This window comes from Cnephaeus nilssonii (assembly GCF_951640355.1).
Source record: "Cnephaeus nilssonii genome assembly, chromosome: 3".
NCBI lineage: Eukaryota > Metazoa > Chordata > Mammalia > Chiroptera > Vespertilionidae > Cnephaeus > Cnephaeus nilssonii.
This window is the reverse complement of record NC_137074.1, coordinates 7,499,960-7,521,221: the sequence shown is the minus strand read 5'-3', so window position 1 is coordinate 7,521,221 and position 21,262 is coordinate 7,499,960. Positions and strand designations below refer to the sequence as shown.

Here is a 21,262-nt window from a genome sequence, read left to right as displayed (position 1 = left end):
TGAGGACAGGCCCCCTTACGTTACAGCTGCTGAGAAATCGCCGGAACCCACAGCAGCTGCAGAGAGATGACGGTGGTTTCCGGAGTCGGTGTCTGTCAGGGACTCTGTCAGCTTACACCTGGTCTCAAACAGGTGTCAACCTGCTGGAGCTGGAAGCTGTCCGGAGACTCCCGTGTGAGGAGGAGAAACACAAGCGGCTCTGACGTCTGGAGCCAACCTGGCCCTCATGACCAGACCCAGTGGGTTCCCTGGGATGAAACCTCCGAGATGCAAGCCCAGACAAGGCTGGTCCGGACATGATGGAAGGAGGCATAGCTGGGCCGCTGGTATTGTGTCCAAGCCCAGGTCGCTGTGCACTCACAAACCCCGCCCACCTCCTCCCTTGCTAATGACGACCCACACTTCTGCTTTACCCAAAAACTTGCCACCATCCACGTCAGGTCCCCCAAACGTCTCTCCATGTTGCTAAGTCCAGCGTCTGTTCTCAGGCCTCTCCTGGTCTGGCCCCTGTGCAGCTGACCAGCTGGTCACTCCCCCTCCTCAACGTGCCATCTCCACCAGGCTTCTAGGGCCCATGGTGTCCTGCTCCTCCTCCCACCTCAAAGCTCCCTCCTCAGGCTCTTCTCCTAGTCCCAGCCATCAATATCGGGGCGCCCCAGGGATCAGTGCTTGCACCCCTCTCCTTTCTATCCACACTCCTGCCAGGTCAATCTCATCAAGTTGAATTCTCCAAATGCTGCTGGATTTTGCGCTCCGCCATGTGTGTCTGCCTGGGGTGTTTGTTATGTAGCATTACCACAGCAATAGCTGACTGATACACAAGGACTTCCTCCCATGACATTTCACATCCTCCTTCCCTGTTTTAAGTTTATTCCCTAACATGCATTATACTTACTGTCTGCCTTCCCTACCAAGAGGTAAGCTCCATGAAGACAGCAACTGTTTTGTTCACCACCAGATCTCTGACACTCCACAGAAGGAGGCATTGAACAAATACGATTGGATGGGTGACTAAATGGATGTGATGGGTCTGACATAAAAGTCCTGGGTGCAATGGGAGCCTATAGGGGAGTCATTAACCAGGCCCTCGAGGTCAGGGTGGGCTTTCCAGAGGAAGCAACAGCAATCTCAGGCGGCCTCAGGACCAACCAAGAGGAGGGTCCTAGAGATTATTCCTGTCACCAAAGTGGGTAAAGCCACTGGAAGAGGTAGGAGTGGGTGATAGTCATAAGGAGAAGGGGAAACAAAATGATCCATGTACATTATCAAGGCTCATTCATCAGGCCATCAGCACAGCGGAATAGTTCTTTCCCATGAGTCTGCCTCTCAAGCCACTTCTGTGTAAATACTGATGTAACTACATTTTTATTAAGCAGCTACTATGTGCTATGCTAATTGAACACAACTACAAAAAAGGCAGCTCCTGCCTTCGGAGAGCCTATAGCCCCAGAGGAGGCAGACTGTCAGGGAGAAACAGAAGCAATAACAGAGACAGGACGAGACAGAGAGGTGGGTGCCGGGTCCACTCTGCAGGGCGGGCCAGTGGGCCAGGAGCTCAGGCTGGGTCCACGCTGCAGGCTTGAGGCAGAATTCCTTCTTCCCCAGAAAAACTTGGGTTTTGCTTTTAAGACCTTTTTCTCTTTTTTAAAAAAAATGTATTTTTTTTAATTTAAGAAAGGAAGGGAGAGGGATAGAGAAAGAGAAACATCAATGAATGATGAAAGAAAATCTTTGGTTGGTGGCTTCCTGCACTCCCCCTCCTGGAAAATCGAACCTGCAGCCCGGACATGTGCCCTGACCAGGAATCAAACCATGACCTCCTAATTCATAGGTCGACGCTCAATCATTGAGCCACACTGGCTGGGCTTAAGACCTTTTTGGCAGATTGAATGAGGCCCATCCAAAGCACCTAGATTCGTCACTTTCACTTAAAGATGGTAGATGTGCCGAAACCGGTTTGGCTCGGTGGATAGAGCGTTGGTCTGCGGACTGAAAGGTCCCAGGTTCGAGTCCGGTCAAGGGCATGTACCTTGGTTGCGGGCACATCCCCGGTAGGGAGTGTGCAGGAGGCAGCTGGTCGATGTTTCTCTCTCATCGATGTTTCTAGCTCTCTATCCCTCTCCCTTCCTCTCTGTAAAAAAATCAATAAAATATATTTTAAAAAAATAAAGATGGTAGATGTTAACTACATCTACACAAGAGCTTCCCAGCAAACCCAGCTGATTGATTGAACCACTGGGGATGGTATAGCCTGATCCTCCCGTGGTGGTGATGGCCACACAGCAATGTGACTGCACTTAGTGCACAGAACAGTACACTAAAAAGGGTAAAACACTGCATTTCATGTCATGCATATTTTACCACAGTTTTGAAAAGTGACCATCACAGCTCTGATCCATGAGTGTGGATGCCTGGGGACCGCCCAGGACGCGTGGACAAACTCACCAGGAGGCCCGGAAGACGCCCTCGCACCAGGGAGGGCTGTGGCTAAAGTTGGTTGCATGTTGCAAATCTCACTTTGGAACAACTGCTGATCTGTTTTCAGGAAACACGGCGACGGGTGCCGGGTGCCGTAGCCCCACGTGTCCCCATCTTCCCCTCACACACAGCCACAGCTGGGATGGTTTCTGGCTCTCCTTCCCATGTTTAACCAGCTGTTCAGCAGACTTATGCCCCCTCCAAGACTGTGCCCTCATCCTCCGAACCCTCAGATGCTGCCTTATAGGGCAGGAGGGACTTGGCGGTGGGCCCAGTGTCATCAGGGAGTCATTCTCAGGAAAAGGGGGAGGCAGGAGGAGGTGATGAGGGAAATAGAAAACAAAGGCCAGAGTCCTGCTAGGCCAGGAATGTGGGCGGAGTCTAGAAGCTGGACAAGGTGGGGTTGTCCCCTAGAGCCCCCAGAAGGAATGCAATCCTGGAAACACCTTGATGTGAGCCCATTTGGGACATCTGACCTCCACTGTAAGGCAATAATTGTGTTTGTTTTAAACGCTAAATTTGAGGCAATTTGTCACAGCAGCCATGGGGAACTGATGCACTGTGTGCGACATGATGTTAATTCAGACCCCGCGCCAGCCCCACCACCTGAGCCAACGTCCCTGTCTGCAGGGCTGCGGCTTGGCGGGAAGGGACCTCGGTCACCCTGAGGGTCTGTCCCCAGAACCGGAGGAAGCACAGTCGGGGTGCTCTCCACCCGCCTCATGAAGGCCACGGTAGCTCTGCAAATCATCGAGGTGGATTGAAAAGGCGGTCGGACCACAATGCAGCCTAAGCTGAGGACGTGCAGAATCACTGACACCATCTAAACTGGGGCCAAACCTGTCGGTGAACCCGGTCCGCTCCGGCGGCCTGGCGCTGCCTCGCTGCTCTGCCGGGCACAGCTCAGCAGTCATCACACTGCCCTGGGACACGGAGGGGTGCATGCTGCCAGCAACTAGACGTTTGTGTCCCCCCCCCCTCCCCCGATGTTCACTTGGAGACACACAGAGCTCCCTCGTCCCGTCATCATGTGAGGACACAGTGAGAACATGGTCCTCCATGAACCCGAAGCGGGCTCTCACCAGACACCGAATCAGCAGCCACCTCGATGCGGATTTCCAGCCTCCAGAACTGGGAGAAACCCAGGCTTCAGATCTATTGACACAACAGCTGACCACGCACTGTCGCCTTTGTGGGACCGCAGCTCACAGACATGCCTCTCTCTCTCTCCCTCTCCCTAGGAGCCGATGGAGATGCCATGTGCAAGTGCACAAATATGCCCAGGCGTTGCCTTGGGAACCCCGCATAGGGAGCCTGCGATCGGGCTTGCTATCAAGTAAGGTCCCAGACAGCACCTCTACCACTCAAATTCCCAGAAGCGGAAGTGCTGAATCAGATCCTCGGGTTCAGGCGAAAGGAGAAGTGCAGCTTCCTCCCAGCCCTGCCAGTGAATTCATGTAAGATTTTCTTTTGCCCTGGATGCTCTGTCTCAGTGGACAGAGCGGGGGACTGCAGACTGAAGTGTCCCAGGTTCGATTCCGGTCAAGGGCATGTGCCTGGGTTGTGGGCTCGCCCCCCGGGGGGTGACCTGCAGGAGGCAGCTGATCAATGATTCATCATTGATGTTTCCTTCTCCCTTCCTCTCTGAAATCAATAAAAATATGTTAAATAAATAAGAAAAGAAAAATGTTCTCTTGTTCCTCTCGGGGACTGCACAGGCGAACGTCTCTAAACCTGGTTTGACCCGCGTGATGAATCCTTCATGTGTCGAGATAGACAAGATCACCTCCAAGACTTCTTAGGGCAGTGATGGTGAACCTATGACACGGGTGTCAGCACCGACACGCGTAGCCATTTCTGATGACACGAGGCCGCTGAGGCGGCCGCATGCCGAGGATGAAACATTTGCTCCAAGACTCTAGTCGCAAATGTTTCATCCTCCCCTATTAGACACTCTGTGCCGGAGGTCTGTAGGCCAAAACAACAGAAGTCCGGCACAGAGCATCTAGTTCTGGGACTTCCGGTTAAGCCGGGATCTTTGCCCTCACTTCCGCCGGCAGAGCAGGGAGCAGCGGAACGCAGCAGGGGACGCATCTCTGGGGGCCCTGCCATTACCAGTAACCAAATAACAGTTAACCACAGCAACCATTATCTACTGTTCTGGGGTGTCATGGATTTCTAATCCATCATTACTGAGATAAGTGAGGGGGAGGCTGGGAGAGGTGAGGGTTTGTGGCGTGCTATGGGTGCCGTTTCCCGCCATTAGAAATAGCAGCAGCCATTTTAATTCACATAAGGAACACTATCTTGCTCCATAGTGCAGACTCCATTTCACCACTATTACTGTTGTGCATCCTTATTAACCCCTATTTCTGCTTATTAACCCTGCCCTTTCCTAAAAGACAGTTATATGCACCATTTTGTGGTTAGTTAGGCTAGTTAACCCCTAATTGCCTGCAGGCCTAACAAGCTATCTATAATTCTATCTTCTGTCACTGCCCCCCTGATGGAGAACCCAAAAAATAAAAAACTAAGGTTAAGTAAAGGAAGTGGTAGTAGCAGTGGCCGACCCTTTCAAGAGACATGGACCGAGATGTATGGCTTTATAGAAAAAAATGGCAGATCATTTTGCGTTCTATGTACTGAAACGGTAGTAAGCAGAACGTGGAATGTAAATAGACATTTTGAAACTAATCATTCCCAGCTCTTGGAAAAAAGTGAGGATGAAAGGAAGGAATACATTTCCAGGCAGCTACACCTTTATAAGAGCCAATCTAATTCCATCCTTAAATTTATGAAAGGCTCTACAAATTTAACATCTGCAAGTTTGAGCATTGCTCACTCTATAGCTCAGCATGGAAAAGCGCTCAGTGAGGGAGAATTTATTAAAGAAACTCTCCTAAGATGTGCACCAGTTCTATTTCACGATATGCAGAATAAAGATGCAATTATTAAGAGAATATCTGAGTTACCACTCAGTAGAAATATCATAAAAGACCGAATAATGAGACTGAACACAAACGTACAACATCAATTAAAGAGAGACATAAGGAAGTGTAAATATTTTTCGATCTCTCTTGATGAAACTACTAATGTCACATCACATGCTCAGTTGGCCATTATTGGTCGATATTCTGATGGTCTCACAATGAGAGAAGAGTTGATAAAGTTAGTATCAGTGTCAACAAGTAAATCAGGAAGCGAAATATGTAAGGTTGTTATACAAACATTTCGTGACCTAAGCATTGATATCTCTAAAGTTGTGTCAGTGACGACAGATGGGGCACCAAATATGGTGGGGGAAAAAGTCGGATTTGTCAAATTGTTTACAGAAGCTATTGGACATTGGATTGTGCCTTTTCATTGTATTATCCATCAGGAGGCTTTATGTGCCAAGGCAGGATTCACCGACTTAAACGACTTAATGTCAGTTGTTACAAAAATAGTTAATTTAATAGCTGCTCGCCCCCTTCACAAGCGAGAATTTTTGGCACTTTTACTGGAGGTTGATTCCACTTATAGTGGACTGCTGGTGTACAATAGTGTAAGATGGCTGAGCCGAGGCAAAGTTCTTGAGCACTTTGTGGATTGCTTTGAAGAAATTAAGGTATTTCTTGACGATAAGGATCTGGGAAACTTTCCTCAGCTTAATGATGATAAGTGGGTCAACACCCTGATGTTTTTTACAGATCTCTCTGTTCATATTAATGAACTGAACTTAAAGTTACAAGGTTTTGGCAAAAATATTGACGTTATGTTTGGATACATAAAAGCTTTTGAAAGTAAAGTTAAAATTTTCAAGCGAGATGTAGAAACTAAAATTTATAAGTATTTTCCTCGAGTAACAAAGTATTTTGAGAAGGCCAGTGCAGCTGTACAAAATGAAATGGAACTCTTGCATATGAAGTACCAGCATGTTTTAGACTCGTTACTTGACCAGTTTAGTGATAGATTTAGTCAATTTAGAAGTCTAGAACAGACCATGAAAATAATTAAGTATCATGATGTAGTAGTCTACAGTAGTTTGGAATTAAATGGTTTCCAATGGATGCAAATTGATGATTTGGAGATGCAACTTGCAGAATTTCAAGACAGTATCTGGGCTCAGGTGTTTGTCGACTTGAGGTCAAAGCTTGAGAATCTGGAAAGGTGCCGCTTGGAAAATCAAGAGGAGTGCCACTACGAACAGGAATTTTGGAGTGCCTGGAACCCACTACCAGACACTTTTAGCACCCTGAAAAATATAGCAATGGCTTTACTCACAATTTTTCCCTCTACATACTTTTGTGAGGCCTTATTCTCAGCGTTAAATAATATCAAAACCAACAAAAGAAACAGATTGACAGATTAAGTTAGTAGCGCTTGCTTGGGCCTGAAGTGTACAAAATACCAACCTTCAATTGAAGATTTAGCCAATGAAATTCAGCAACAAAAAAGTCACTAATAGGCAGGTTAGTTAAAGAATTCCCCCTCCCCCTCACTTATCTTAGTTCACGGCACCCCACACAAGCTAAATAATATCAAGACCAACAAAAGAAACCGACTGACGGATGGACAAAGAAGTCACTAAGCAGGTAAGTTAAATATTTATGTTTTGGTTTATTAAATACAATTATATATAACAATTATACTTTTATGTTATTTAAACTATAAAAACCACACCACCTGGGGCACTTGTGACGGCAGCCCCGAGGACACGAACACAAGCCCCACTCCTCTGCCTTCTGGGCCCATCAACTCCTGTCCTCCCGGAGCGACTGCCCTGACAGGTAGGTCCAGCACGGTGAGAGGCTGGCTCTCCCAGGACACCAAGTCCTGGCAAGTTGACAAGGTGCCCTGCTGTGGGTGGCAGAGAGCAGGGCAGCTGCAATGATGTCATCACACATGCGGACCTGGGGTTCTGGTTCCCTGACTGTCAGGAGTCCTGGGAGGGGGAGGGGGAGAAGCCCACTCTGCTGGGGTGCAAGACAGAGCTGACGGCCTGGGACCCACACAAGAGGTGGTATGCTGGGTGGAGGAGCTGCCTGGGGAGGGCTGGGTGCCATTACTGAGGAGGCCTCCCTCCATCCTCAGCCCAGGGGCCCACCGAGTGGGACCCCCACCAGCCTCATTGCAGCCCCACCTCTTTGCCACTCAGCCCCCCCAACCCCAGCTCTGCACCAGAACCTCTCCTGCTGGCAGCCCCCTGACCCCACTCCCAGCACCTCCAAACACCTGAAACCAAGGAGTCCTGGGTACCTAGTGTGGGAAGGCAGCCTGCACATGTGTGGCAGGAAGACCCAGCTGTGAAGACCCAGGTCACTGACCCCTGACAGGCAGGGAGGAAGGACCTGGACCTGCCCCTCTGCAGCCCCCCTGAGCCTAACCCGGAGCCAGAAGCTGCCCTACCAAAGGTAGGCAGGGCGAATGCCAGCCCAGGCAACGGGCTACAAGGAGCAGATGTGTGCTCAGCAGCAGGGCCACCGTGAACTGAAGGCCAGGCCACTGGGCTTGGACAATAATATGCCTTCAGCTGTTTTGAAGAAATGACTAGCAGCAACCTTTGGGCCCTGTCTCCGTGGGACAAATACATGGTGCCGGGAGAGGCAGTGGGCAAAGAGCAGGCGCTGGACTGGACGTGACAAGGAGTCCCCAGGCCCCCCAAGTCGGGTTCCATCGTCCACACTTGCTGTCTACCAAAAGCCACACAACAAATCCTGTGTCTTCAGGAAACAGCAAGAGTTTTTCCACAGGGCATCCTAGTAACCAGCGGTGGCAGAAGTGCGAATTGGCCTGCGCCTTCTCGGCCCAAAAGCAGGACAATCGCGCCCCCTGGTGTCCATCGCCCAGCAAGCGGGGCGCTTCCGCTTCCAGGCTGTCTGAACTGTTCTGTCCAAGATGCAACCCCAAGGGCAGCAAATGTCTGAAATTTGCAAAGTCAGACCAGGACTACTGCCTGTAAACACCCACGCCTCGCACCAGCTGGCTCGTCTGAAACCAGCTGCCAACAGCTGCTATGATTGAGAGAGAACCCGCATGCCATAAAGTTCACTCTTTTAAAGTGTACAATTCTGTGATGTAAGAGTTGTACATCTGTCTCCACTATAAATTCCAGAACATTCCCTTCACCCCAAAAAGAAACCTCACACTCAGCAGCAGTCACTCCCCATCATCCCCTGGCCCACTAATCCACTTCCTGTCCCTCCAGATCTGCCTGTTTGAATACTTCCTAGAACTGGAATCATACAGTACGTGGTCCTTTGTGCCTGACCTCCTTCACTCATGGGGTCATGGCGTGGATGAGAGTCCCTTCCTTTCTGTGGCTGACCCTCCCACTGAAGTGAAGGACCACAGTTGCTTATTGTCCCAAGTAGATCCCAGGAAAGGATCTGGGGCGTCATTCTAAGGCGTCCCTTGAGATAAACTAACTGTGCAGGTGTGGGACATTCAAGTAGTTGCTGATGGAGAGACTGCTCTGCATCAGCAGGACCAGAGTGGCAGGCTTAGGACCAACGAAGACCAAAGGCTTTAATTTTAAGTTTAAGCATACGCACAATAATTCAATTAACTGCCGGAGGAATTACACCACATGAAACAGATGCAGTTGCAAATCACACATCTTTTTATTACACAAATTCCTGAGCGGCTTTGGGTACAAACTTAGTTAGGGATCCCTGTGGTATTGTCCTCTGGGGTCCGGCAGCTGGGCTGGGCTGGTCCGGGTGCAGGGGGGCCGGCGTTCTTCTCCCAAGAGTTCGGTCGTGTCTCATTGGGGATTGATGGCCGTTCTTCTGTCATCTGGCAGGAAAGGGAGAGTGGAGTGGCGTCACCTGTCAGACCAACAAAGGGACGGGCCTTTGTAATGTCTCGACAAGACGAGCATCATTGGCTGGCAGGGGTCCATATTTAAAGCTTGTTCGTAGCCGTAGCAGCTCAGGTGGCTATCAATGATTTACGTCAATGCACATATGTTAATCTTAAACACAGCGAGGGGGCTAAGGAGAGTATGTCACTCACGCAAGTGTTTATCTTGACACAAGTCACTCTGCGTCAGTTCAAGTCCTTATCTCTGGGGTACATACGCTTCAGGGCAGTGGGGAATGTATCTTTAATATCAGACTTGAAGTTTTAAGGGAAGTTAAACATTTTTTAACTTTTCTCACATTCTTTAAGCATTTTTAAACATTTCTATATTTTACTACACTTATCCATTCATTTGTTGATGGGCTTTGAGTCGTTTCCACCTTTGCTACTGTGGGGGATGCTGCTGTGAACATTCCCATACAAGAGTGTGTGCGATTGGATGTCATTCTAAAATCAGTAGGTGCCACTGATCCATTCCCCTTTCAACACGACGTCCTTCACTTTTGAGACATTTAAAAACATAAACCAGGTCTCAGTTCTCTTCTTGTTCAAACTCCTCAGTGGCACCTGTTGGTTTTAGAGCAACAATCCATCTCAGTGCTGCAGCCCTCCTGACCAGCAGGAGCACCTGTCCACACTCAGCCAGCCTCACCTGCCCTCAGCTCCGTCCCTGGATCCAGCCTACTCCTGCTCCCTCCACTTGCCACGCTCTTCCCCCTCCAGCCTTTGAAGTCCCTGTCCCTCCACCTGGATTGTCTACTCCCCACTCCACATCTGTAAATCTCAGCTCAAAGTCCATGACCTCGAGTGTCCTTCCCTGGTCATCGGCAGGTCCCCACACGGTGCTGGGCCCCAGCTCTCAGGAATCTTAGTGCCCGGTCCACCTCTACTGCATCGACTTCCTGATGTGTGTGCCATCGGCTCTGGCCTGGCTGATACTCACCCGACAGTCCAAGAGATGGCTGTTGAGCGGTCACTGGGTGGCACTGTCTTCACCACAGTGGAATGCCGTCTGAAAGTCACACACGACAAGGATCCCGTGTCTGCTATCTACTGTAACAGTCGATGCCACATAACAAACCACCCCAAAACAACAACCCTTTTCTTAGTCCATGGTTCTGGGGGCCGGCCACTGACGCTGGCCCAGCTGGGGCTTGTCCACTCTCAGCTGGGCGCCAATGCTGCTCTTGTAGGTCCTGTCCCAGATAACTCAAAGCTCCAAAGCCCCCCTCCTTGGGGAGAATCTTGCATTAAGTTCTCTGTATCTCTTTACCTGCCCCCCCCCCCCGATCCCTGCCCCCAGGCGACCCCGTTTCCCCTCCTAAACCCAGAGACTTGGCTCCCCATTTTCCTGCAGCCAGGGGGCGGGCGTGGCGGGTCGTAGTGAAGCTGCTACATGACAATCACTTCCAAGGGACAGCCAGTGATCCCGGGGTCTCGGTGAGGCCTGTGGGCTGCACTTGGAGATGCTGGTCAAAGGGATGATCCACGGCCCAGGCAGGACAGGGCAGGGCGGCTCAGGTTTCCTTCATGCTGCTCAGAATGGTGCACAATTTAAAACTGATGAATTATTTCTGGAATTTTCCATTTAATATTTTTGAATCACTACTGACTGCACGTAACTGAAACCACAGAAAGGAAAAGTGCAGTGAGGGAGGGCAGGTGTACTTTTCAGAAGACATCCCGCATGCAGTTGTGCGGAAATAGGAAATGCTCCTTTTCTTCCTGTGGAGGCTGTCTGCAGTGAGTGTAAAAAAGGGATCATCAAACCAGGCAAAAGACATTGCTTGGGTCACCAACATATGTTCACTTGCATCACAGGGCACAGGGACACGCCACGCGCCATTCCCACCTGTGGCTTTATCCAGTCACGGCCGGCGTGGTCCTGAGTCAGCCTGTGCTTTGGGTCCTGAAGCCCTGCCTGCGCCTCCTCCATCATCCTGAGGCCCCTGGAAATGGAGCTCAGGGCCCAGCTGCCTCATCAGCCCTGAAGGCTGGTTCAGGCCAAGGTTCTCATCCGACCCAATCTGTGCAAATCCATCAGCATGATCCTCAGATGTTTTCTGATCCAAAGTGTTTCCTCCACTTACATTCAGATTCTTTTACAACACAAGACTTCTTTTTTTAATCTTTATTTTATTTTTTCAAGAAAAAATGATTTTAAATATAATAATGTTACATGCAATAAACACCAATTGTTCAAGAAAAAAGAACTTAAATATAATAATATTATATGCAATAAACATTAATATTTCAAGAAAAAAGGATTTTAAGTATAATAATATTACCAAAACTGTACTAACATAGTATGATATCACAAAAGTTGTAGAAAATATTAAAAATCTGCAAATAACAGGATTACTTCTATTACATTCTAAAATATTTTCCCCTCTGGCTCTATTTTTGTTCATCAGTTTATGTTGTTTATTATATTCCACAAATGAGTGAGATCATATGATATTTATCCTCCAACTTGCTTATTTCGCTTAGCATGATACTTTCCAGATCCATCCATGCTGTTGCAAATGGTAAGAACTCCTTCTTTTTTATAGCAGCATAGTATTCCATTGTGTAGATGTACCACAGTTTTCTAACCCACTCATCTGCTGATGTGCACTTAGGCTGTTTCCAAATCTTAGCTATGGTAAATTGTGCTGCTATGAACATAGGGGTGCATATGTCCTTTCTGAATGGTGCTTCTAATTTCTTGGGATATATTCCTAGAAGTGGGATTACTGGGTGAAATGGGAGTTTCATTTTTAATTTTTTGAGGAAACTCCATACTGTTTTCCACAGTGGCTGCACCAGTCTGCATTCCCATTTCTGGGTTTTCTGTTTGGTTCCATTGGTATATGGCTGTTTTTGTGCCAATACCAGGCAGTTTTGAGAACAGTGGCTTTGTAATATAGCTTAATATCTGGTATTGTGATCCCTCCAACTTTGTTCTTCTTTCTCAGGATTGTTGCAGCTACTCGGGGTCTTTTTTTATTCCAGGTGAATTTTTGGAGAGTTTGTTCTAGATCTTTGAAATATTCCGTTGGTATCTTAATGGGGATTGCATTGAATCTATAGATTGCTTTGGGTAGTATGGACCATTTAATGATGTTAATTCTATCAATCCATGAACACGGTGTATTCTTCCATTTGTTTATATCTTCCCCTATCTCTTTTTTCAACGTCCTGTAGTTTTCTGAGTATAGGTCTTTTACCTCCTTAGTTAAGTTTATTCCTAGGTATCTTAATTTTTTGATGCAATGGTAAATGGGATGGTTTTTTTAGTTTCTCTTTCTGTGAGTTCATTATTGGTGTATAAATAAGCCATAGATTTCTGGGTGTTAATTTTGTATCCTACTACATTGCCGAATTCATTTATTAAGTCTAGTAGTTTTTTTATGGGGTCTTTGGGATTTTCTACATACAATATCATGTCACCTGCAAATAATGACAGTTTTACTTCTTCTTTTCCAATTTGGATACCTTTTATTCATTCTTCTTGTCTAATCACTATGGCTAGCACTTCCAGTACTATGTCAAACAGGAGTAATGAAAGTGGACATCCCTGTCTTGTTCCTGTTCTTAGGGGAAATGGTTTTAGTTTTTGCCCATTGAGTATAATGTTGGCTGTACTTTGTCATATATGGGCTTTATCATGTTAAGATATGCTCCCTCTATTCCAAATTTGCTGAGAGTTTTTATCAAAAATGGATGTTGGATTTTGTTGAATGCTTCTTCTGCATCCATTGATATGATCATGTGGTTTTTGTCTTTCAATTTGTTTATGTGATGTATCACGTTTATTGATTTGCAAATATTGTACCAGCCTCGCATCCCTGGAATAAATCCCACTTTATCATGGTGTATGGCCTTTTTAATATATTGCTGGATGTTATTTGATAATATTTTGTTGAGGATTTCAGCATCTATGTTCATCAGGGATACTGGCCTGTAATTCTCTTTCTTTGTAGTGTCTTTATCTGGTTTTGGAATTAGGATAATGCTGGCTTCATAAAAAGAGTTTAGAAGTGTTCCTTCCTCTTGGATTTTCTGAAAATGTTTGAGGAGTATACTAGTAGGTGTTAGTTCTTGTTTGAATATTTGGAAAAACTCCCTTGTGAAGCCATATGGACCTGAGCTTTTGTTTGGTGGGAGTTTTTTTTATTACTACTTCTATTTCATCAGTTATTATTGGCCTATTCAGGATTTTTTATTCTTCCTGATTAAGTTTTGAAAGATTGTATTTTTCTAGGAATTTGTCTATTTTATCCACATTGTCCAGATTGTTGGCATATAGTTGTTCATAGTATTTTCTTACCATTTCTGTGGTGTCTGTGGTTATTTCTCCATTTTCATTTCTGACTTTATTTATTTGGGTCCTCTCTCTTTGTTTCTTGATGAGTCTGGCTAATGGTTTATCAATTTTGTTTATCCTTTCAAAGAACCAGCTCTTGGTTTCATTGATATTTTGTATTGTTTTTTCAGTCTCTATATTATTTATTTCTGCTCAATCTTTATTATTTCCTTCCTTCTACTTACTCTGTGCTTTTCTTGTTCTTCTCTTTCTAGATCAAGTTGTAGGGTTAAATAGTTTATTGCTGATTTTTCTTGTTTTTTGAGGTATGCCTGTAGTGCTATGAACTTCCCTCTCAGGGCGGCTTTTGCTATGTCCCAGAGATTTTGGATTGTTGCGTGTTCATTTTCATTTGTTTCCAAGAAGTTTTTTCTTTCTTTCTTAATCTTGTTGTTAATCCGTTAATTGTTTAATAACATGCTATTTAGCCTCCATGTGTTTGAATGTTTATGGGTGTTTTTACTGTAGTTGATTTATAATTTCATTCCACTGTGATCTGAGAAGATGCTTGATATGATTTCAATCTTCTTGAACTTGTAGAGACTTGTTTTGTGTCCTAATATGTGGTCTATTTTTGTGAGTGATCCATGTGCACTTAAGAAGAATGTATATTCTGCTGTGTTGGGGTGATATGTTCTACTAGAGGCCCAGTGCACGAAATTCGTGCACTGGGGGGGTGTCCCTCCACCCAGCCTGCACCCTCTACAATCTGGGACCCCTCTAGTAGGATTGGGCCTAAACAGGCAGTCAGATATCCCTCTCACAATCCAGGACTGCTGGCTCCCAACTACTCGCCTGCCTGCCTTCCTGAAACAATTCAGTGATGAATGTAGCTATTGTTAAGTGAACACCTACTAAAGTGCCAAGCTCTGTACCACTCTCAAAGGCAGGTGTTACTGATCCAATTAGTAAACTAGAGGCCTGGTGCACAAATTCATGCACGGGTGGGGTCCCTCTGGGTCATCTGCAGGGATCAGGCCAAAACCTGCAGTCCAAAGCCACCTGCAACTCCCACCTGCCGCTCCCACTCATCCCAGCCCCACTGTGCCTGCTGCGGGCTCACACCCAATCAGTCCCAATCGGGAGAGGCTCATGCTGCTGCAGCAGCACTTGCCAACCATGAGCCCTGCGTCTGGCGCCCTCCCAAGAGAAGTGGCCTGTGGGGTCGGGCTGAAACCAGCTCTCTGACATCCCCCGAGGGGTCCCAGATTGTGAGAGGGCACAGGCCAGGCTGAGGGACCCCACCGGTGCATGATCAGGCCAGGAAGGGACCATGGCAGGGCTCCAGGGCATGTCTGACCCATCTCGCTCAGTCCAGATCCATCAGCCGGACCCCAGCAGCAACCTAACCTACAGGTTGAAGCATCTGCTCCTGTGATCAGTGCACGTCATAGCGACTGGTTGACTAGTTGACTGTCTGCCCCCTGGTGGTCAGTGCATGTCATAGCGAGCAGTTGAGCAGCCTTAGCATATCATTAGCATATTATGCTTTGATTGGTTGTTTGGTTGTTCTGCCGTTCGGTCTATTTGCATATTACCCTTTTATTATATAGGATGAAAACTAAGTCCAGAGAAGTGCATAACCATGTGCTACAGACTGAATGTTTATAGCCCCCAAAATTCATTTGTTAAATTCTAACCCCCAATGTGGTGGTATTGAAGGTAGAGCCTCATGAATGAGGTTACTGCCCTTGTAAAAGAGACCCAGAGTGTTCCTTTGCCCCTTGTCCCATGTGAGGTCACAGTGAGAATAGGAAGCAAGCCCTCAGCAGACATGAAATCTGCTGGTGCTTTGACCTGGGACTTTGTCCAGAACTGTGAGAAATAAATGCCTGTTGTCTAAGCCCTCAGTCTACAGTGTTTTGTTAGAGCAGCCTGAGCTAAGACAACAGTAGAGAGGAATGGAGGGAGAGAGAGAGAGAGAGGAAAAACAAAAACATCCATCAGCTGCCTCTTGCACATCCCCTTCCGGGAATCAAGCCCACAACCCAGGCCTGTGCCCTGACCAGGAATCAAACCAGCACAGGTGCTGCTGTGGTCATGCAGGACACCCAGCATGGCCAAGAGAAGGAAGAAGAGCAGAGATGGTTGACGAAGCCAAGGAATTAGAATGCGTGAGAGAGTAAGGGAGTCAGAAACCCAAGGACAACTCACATGGCTGAGGACCTTGTCGGGTCCTCAACACAGCCCTAATCTCCTCTTCAGGATGCTTATGGTGTGGATGACTGACATTCACTCAATGCCCGAGCGGGAAGTCTCATTCTCCATCTGTTGTCAGGTGATAAGCAGTCAGCATCCCAGCTGCTGAGAGCCCTCACTGGGGCTCACTGATGAACAAGTGGAGAAGCAACTGTGACAAGGAGACACGGAGACCCCAAATACTGAGAGTGTGTGAAGACCACAGGAGAGTTTTGATTTGGGTGAGGACTTTTTGCTAACTAAAAACTCTCCTAAGACCGCTGGGCACTCATTCCTGTCCTGGGGAGGCATTCCTCCTGAACTGTGGTGATAAACCTCACCGAAGCCCCGGAAAGAGATCAGCCCGCTTACTGACACTGGCATTTCTGTTCCCTAGCAACGTACTCTACCAACAGGAGACTGTGACTTTTGCACCGGCAGCTGGATTTCAGCTCTTTGGTTGGTCGCCTCCTGGTATAAAAAGGTATGTTTCATATTAAATTGGGACTTTATTCCTTCATCTCCCCTCACCTGGAACAATAGTGCCATTAAACTGTCAGTCGTTTGGAGTACGTCTTGCTTATTAAGAGATATCATCCTGCATGCTATTGGCTTGTGACATTCCCACAGTGAACCTGCGCTAAATAAATTGCTGGCGAAGACAGATTCGGTTTCTGAGCATAACATTGACTGCCTCCCAAAACAAAAACAAAACAAAACAGGCTACATCCGGGACCCTGAGGGGTCCAAGGAATCCTCTTAACTTTGGAGGCTAAGACCCCTTTGGGAATCTGACAAAATTATGGACTATATTTGCCCCCAGAAAAACAGACATACACTTAAATCTTGTATACATGTGCCAGGGTTCCATACATACTTATATATGTTAACTCTACACTTATTCACGAATCCCAAATATGCCATTCCACTGAGCCTCTCCCCTGAACTTCAGATGCCCCAATACGGTAGCCATATGTGGCTATTTAGATTTAAATCTAAATTAATGAAAAGTAAATGACATTTAAAATTCAGTGCCTTCATCATACTAGCCACATTTCAAGTGCTCGAGAGCCATATGTGGTCAGTAGCTATCATATCACTGGACAGCACAGATATAGAGCATAATATCATCACAGAACATTCTAGTGGACACTCTTATATATGAATGGTGGCCTGGTCACTTCTATTGGAATTCTGATAGGCCATTCACACCCATGCTGTATTAGTCAGAAGAGCTACAGTGAGGACCCTAAATAACTTCGTGTCAGGAAGCACATGAGACTTGGTTGGGAAGTTTGTAAGGAGGACATTCTGAGAAAAGAGAAGAGTGTGGAAGGCCGCCTGCCCTGTTTATCGGAATTCCGACTCAGGGGAGTGCCAAAGGCATGCCCCTAATTATTAGTTGACCTTTCCAAACAGGTCTGTGCACGTGCAGACCCCCGGTGTTTTCTGGAATCCTTATGCTTAATCCCTGGATGCCCTTGCCTAGAGGACAATGTAAACACAAGTGTCCTCCCAAGATTACTCACTCTGCTGATTGTATCTAAAAGATAAAATGTTATCTCAAACTGCTGCTACAATAAAAGCCTAACAAGGCAGGCAATGGATGCTGCCTAGTTACTATAGCCAGGCCGTCCCTTAGCCTCTCTTTCACAGCAAACGAGTAATCCAGTCATCCGTCGCTCAGGGTCTGTTGGACAGCCCCAGCATCTTCCCAGCCCCCTTGTCTGCAGGGCAATTCAGGGAGCAGACACTCAGAACCTGCTCTTTCCAGAAGTTGCTTACATAATGTTGCCTCATATTCCACAGGTCAAAGCAAGGTGCAGGGCCAAGTCCCAAGCAGTAGGTGGGTCATCACACACCCTCTGTCTGTGGTGACCCAGGGGCAGGCAGGACAGGAAGGAAAGGCTGTGAAAAAACAACATGTTCTCACACAGAGGCCAGACTACCCCAGATTAGTTGCTCCTCAGCTATTTCTTGCCTTGGTAGGTGCTGACTCTCCCCTCGGCCACTCAAGGAGCACAGGCCAGGACCTTGCCAATGCATTGCCGCCCTGCCAGCAACACTCAGAGGCAGTGACGGCGAGACCCCACTCAGGCAGCAGAGGTGGGCAGCCACACGGAGTTCCTAGTGTCACTGGGGGGGGGGGGGGGGAAGGGGGTCAGAGTGCAGCAGCAGGGCCAGCAGGCTCCTACCCAGCCCCGTGCAGCAGCCATCTCAGCAATTTCCTTGTGAAGGGACCAAAGTTTTGCCACCGGAAGCTGCCTTTTGGGGATATTGATTTAAGTTGTTTATTGTTGAAAGTATTGCATAGGTCCTCCTTCCCCCCCCCCCCCCCATTAACCTCTTCCAGCTCGCTCCTGTCCTCCCCTCCCTCTACCCCATTGCCTGTGTCCTGGGTTAGGTATATATGCATACAAGCTCATTGGTTTATCTCTTCCCACCCACCCTCCCCTGCCTTCCCTCTGAGATTCAACTGTCTGCTCATGCTGCTATGTGTCTGGGTCTATTTTTGGTCATCAGTTTACTTGGTTCATTAGATTCCACATATAAGTGAGATCACGTGATACTTGTCTTTCTCTGACTGGCTTATTTTGCTCAGCATAATACTCTCCAGTAAGCAGTTTGTAGAAATAAGCTTCACTCTCCCCCCTTTCCTGCCCAAGAACTTCAGAGAAACCTGCTTCAGGAAGGAGTTGTTAGGCTGCTGCGTAGGCTAACTTGAATTAAATATGGCAACTAAGAGGGCGTCAGGCAGGTGCCTGTTAGCTGGATATCCCGTGTCCCATTGTTTCTGAGTTGCCTAGCAAGGATTTGCCTGCCGCGTGTGTTCTGCTCTTCAGCTACCTATAAATCCACCACTCTCATTTCTGAAATCTAATCCCCCCTTCACCACCCACCCCCCTTTCTCCTTTGTCCAAATAATGTCTTATAGATGCTCTACAACTAGAATAAAAGAGAGGGGATGATGCTGATGCCAGTGACCCAAAGATCACACTTTAAGAACTACGGCTCTGGCGACACAATGGCAGCCTGGAACATGCTCGGCGCGGTTCCCCCGGCGGTCTCCGGCTGAGGGGACGGCTCCGCTCGCTGCCGAGCATGGACAGACGAGCCCCTGGGGGACATGGGGTGGGAGACTCCGCGCTTGCTGACCTCCGAGTCCTTCAAGAATCTCTGCACCCCGGAAGCGGCCAGATGCGCACGCCCGGTGACCGGCCGCCACTGCAGACCCGAGGGCGTCGCAGCGACCTCGGACCAGCCCGCTGCTGCGCACTGGGCGCACCAGAGCCTCGCCGAGCCCACCGCCCAGCGAGTTCCGCGGCAGCCGCCCCAGAACTTTGAGAAAATAGCCGGAGGAATTGCTGAGAAGGAATTGACCGATGGGAGTTGGGATCGGGAAGACGAGGCCCCGCTGGGTCCCGGATCCAGGTGCGCTCGCCCAGCGACTGGTCGCCGCTGCAGACCTGAGTGCCACCGCAGCGACCTCGGACCAGCCCGCCGCCGCCCACCGGGCGCACTGGAGCTTCGCTGAGCCCGCCGCCCAACGAGTTCCGCAGCAGCCACCCGGAGTTTTGAGAAAATGGCCGAAGGAATTGCTGAGAGGGAATTGACCGACAGGAATTGGGATCAAGAAGACGAAGCCCCGCTGGGTCCCGGGTCCGGGTGAGGCTGGGACCCGGGTCAGGGTGAGGCTGAGTCCCGGGTCTGGGCGAGGCCACGCCCCTGGGTCCAGGAGAGGCCACGCCCCTGGGTCCAGGAGAGGCCACGCGCCCCTGGGTCCGGGTGAGGCTGGGTTCCGGGCCCGGGTGAGGCCGCGCACCCCTGGGTCCGGGAGAGGCCACGCGCCCCTGGGTCCGGGCGAGGCTGGGACCCGGGTCAGGGTGAGGCTGAGTCCCGGGTCTGGGCGAGGCCACGTGCCCCTGGGTCCGGGTGAGGCCACTAGCCCCTGGGTCCGAGTGAGGCTGGGTCCTGGGTCCGGGTGAGGCCACGCCCCTGGGTCCAGGAGAGGCCACGCGCCCCTGGGTCCGGGTGAGGCTGGGTTCCGGGCCCGGGTGAGGCCGCGCACCCCTGGGTCCGGGAGAGGCCACGCGCCCCTGGGTCCGGGTGAGGCTGGGTCCCGGGCCCAGGTGAGGCCGCATGCCCCCGGGTCCAGGTGAGGCCACACACCCCTGGGTCCGGGTGAAGCTGGATCCCAGGTCCGGGTGAGGCCGCGCGCCCCTGGGTCCAGGTAAGGCTGGGTCCCGGGTCCAGGTGAGGCCGCGCCCCTGGGTCCGGGAGAGGCCACGCACCCCTGGGTCCGGATGAGACTGGGTCCCGGGCCCGGGTGAGGCTGCACGCCCCCGGATCCGGGGGAGGCCGCACGCCCCTGGATCCGGGTGAGGCTGCGCGCCCCCGGGTCTGGGTGAGGCCGCGTGCCCCTGGGTCTGGGTGAGGCTGGATCCTGGGTCTGGGTGAGGCCGCGCGCACCTGAGTCCGGGTGAGGCCGCGCCCCTGGGTCCGGGAGAGACCAAACCAGAGGGAGTCGGACCTGCATTACCACCATTTGTCCACCATCCAGAACTGAAAAGTCAGTGCTGACATGTACACATAAGGAACTGGTGGACATTGAAATTGGGTCTCAAAAGAACTGTTGGTCCAGAAAGAAACTCACTACAGACTGATTCATTTACCTGTCAGCATAACTATTATTGCTCGTCTCACATTCGGTTCTTATAAGTATATTTCTAGTAACACATGATCTCACTCATCTAGGGGAAATGATGAACAACATAGACTGATGAACAAGAACAGAACCAGAAACAAGGAGGCATTGATCGGACTATCGGGCCTCAGAGGGAGGATAGGGGAGGGTGGGGGGAGGGGGGAGAGATCAACCAAAGGACTTGTGCGCATGCATACGAGCCTAACCAATGGTTAAGGACAACAGGGGGGTGGGGGCATCCGTGGGGGAGGGGTGTGGGATGGGAATGGGGGGATTAGGACAAATATGTGACACCTTAATCAATAAAGAAATTTTAAAAAAATAATAATAATGTCTTATAGACCCAAGGTCGCCTCCCTGTCTTTGGAATTTTCATGGAATTATCATGCCTAGGAGAATTCCCCATGGGAATGTACATTAAACTTTGACTTTCTCCTGCTAATCTGTCTCTGTTGATCTGATTATGAACCCAGTCTAGAAGTTAAAAGGTGGGAGGAAAAGTATTAATATTTTAATATTTTTTCCGCCCCCACGATTTTAATGTATTCCCTCACAGTGCTGGAGCCTGGCAGCGTGAGATCAGGGCGCCTCAGGGCGGGTCTTCGGAGGTCTCAGTAGATTAGGACCCGGTCCTCACACCGCCCTAACCTCCTCTTCTCAAAAGGACAGGTCCGGTTGGCTAGGTCCCGCTCCATCGGCCTCTTTCTTTC

The 21,262-nt window shown here is 49.1% G+C and overlaps 1 protein-coding gene across 1 annotated transcript in view; it reads right to left on the bottom strand.

Annotated features, from left to right (window-relative positions):
• Positions 1–21,262, bottom strand: part of LOC307096082 (cystathionine beta-synthase-like) — a 54,720-nt gene that overhangs the window by 14,945 nt on the left and 18,513 nt on the right. The window lies entirely within an intron of this gene.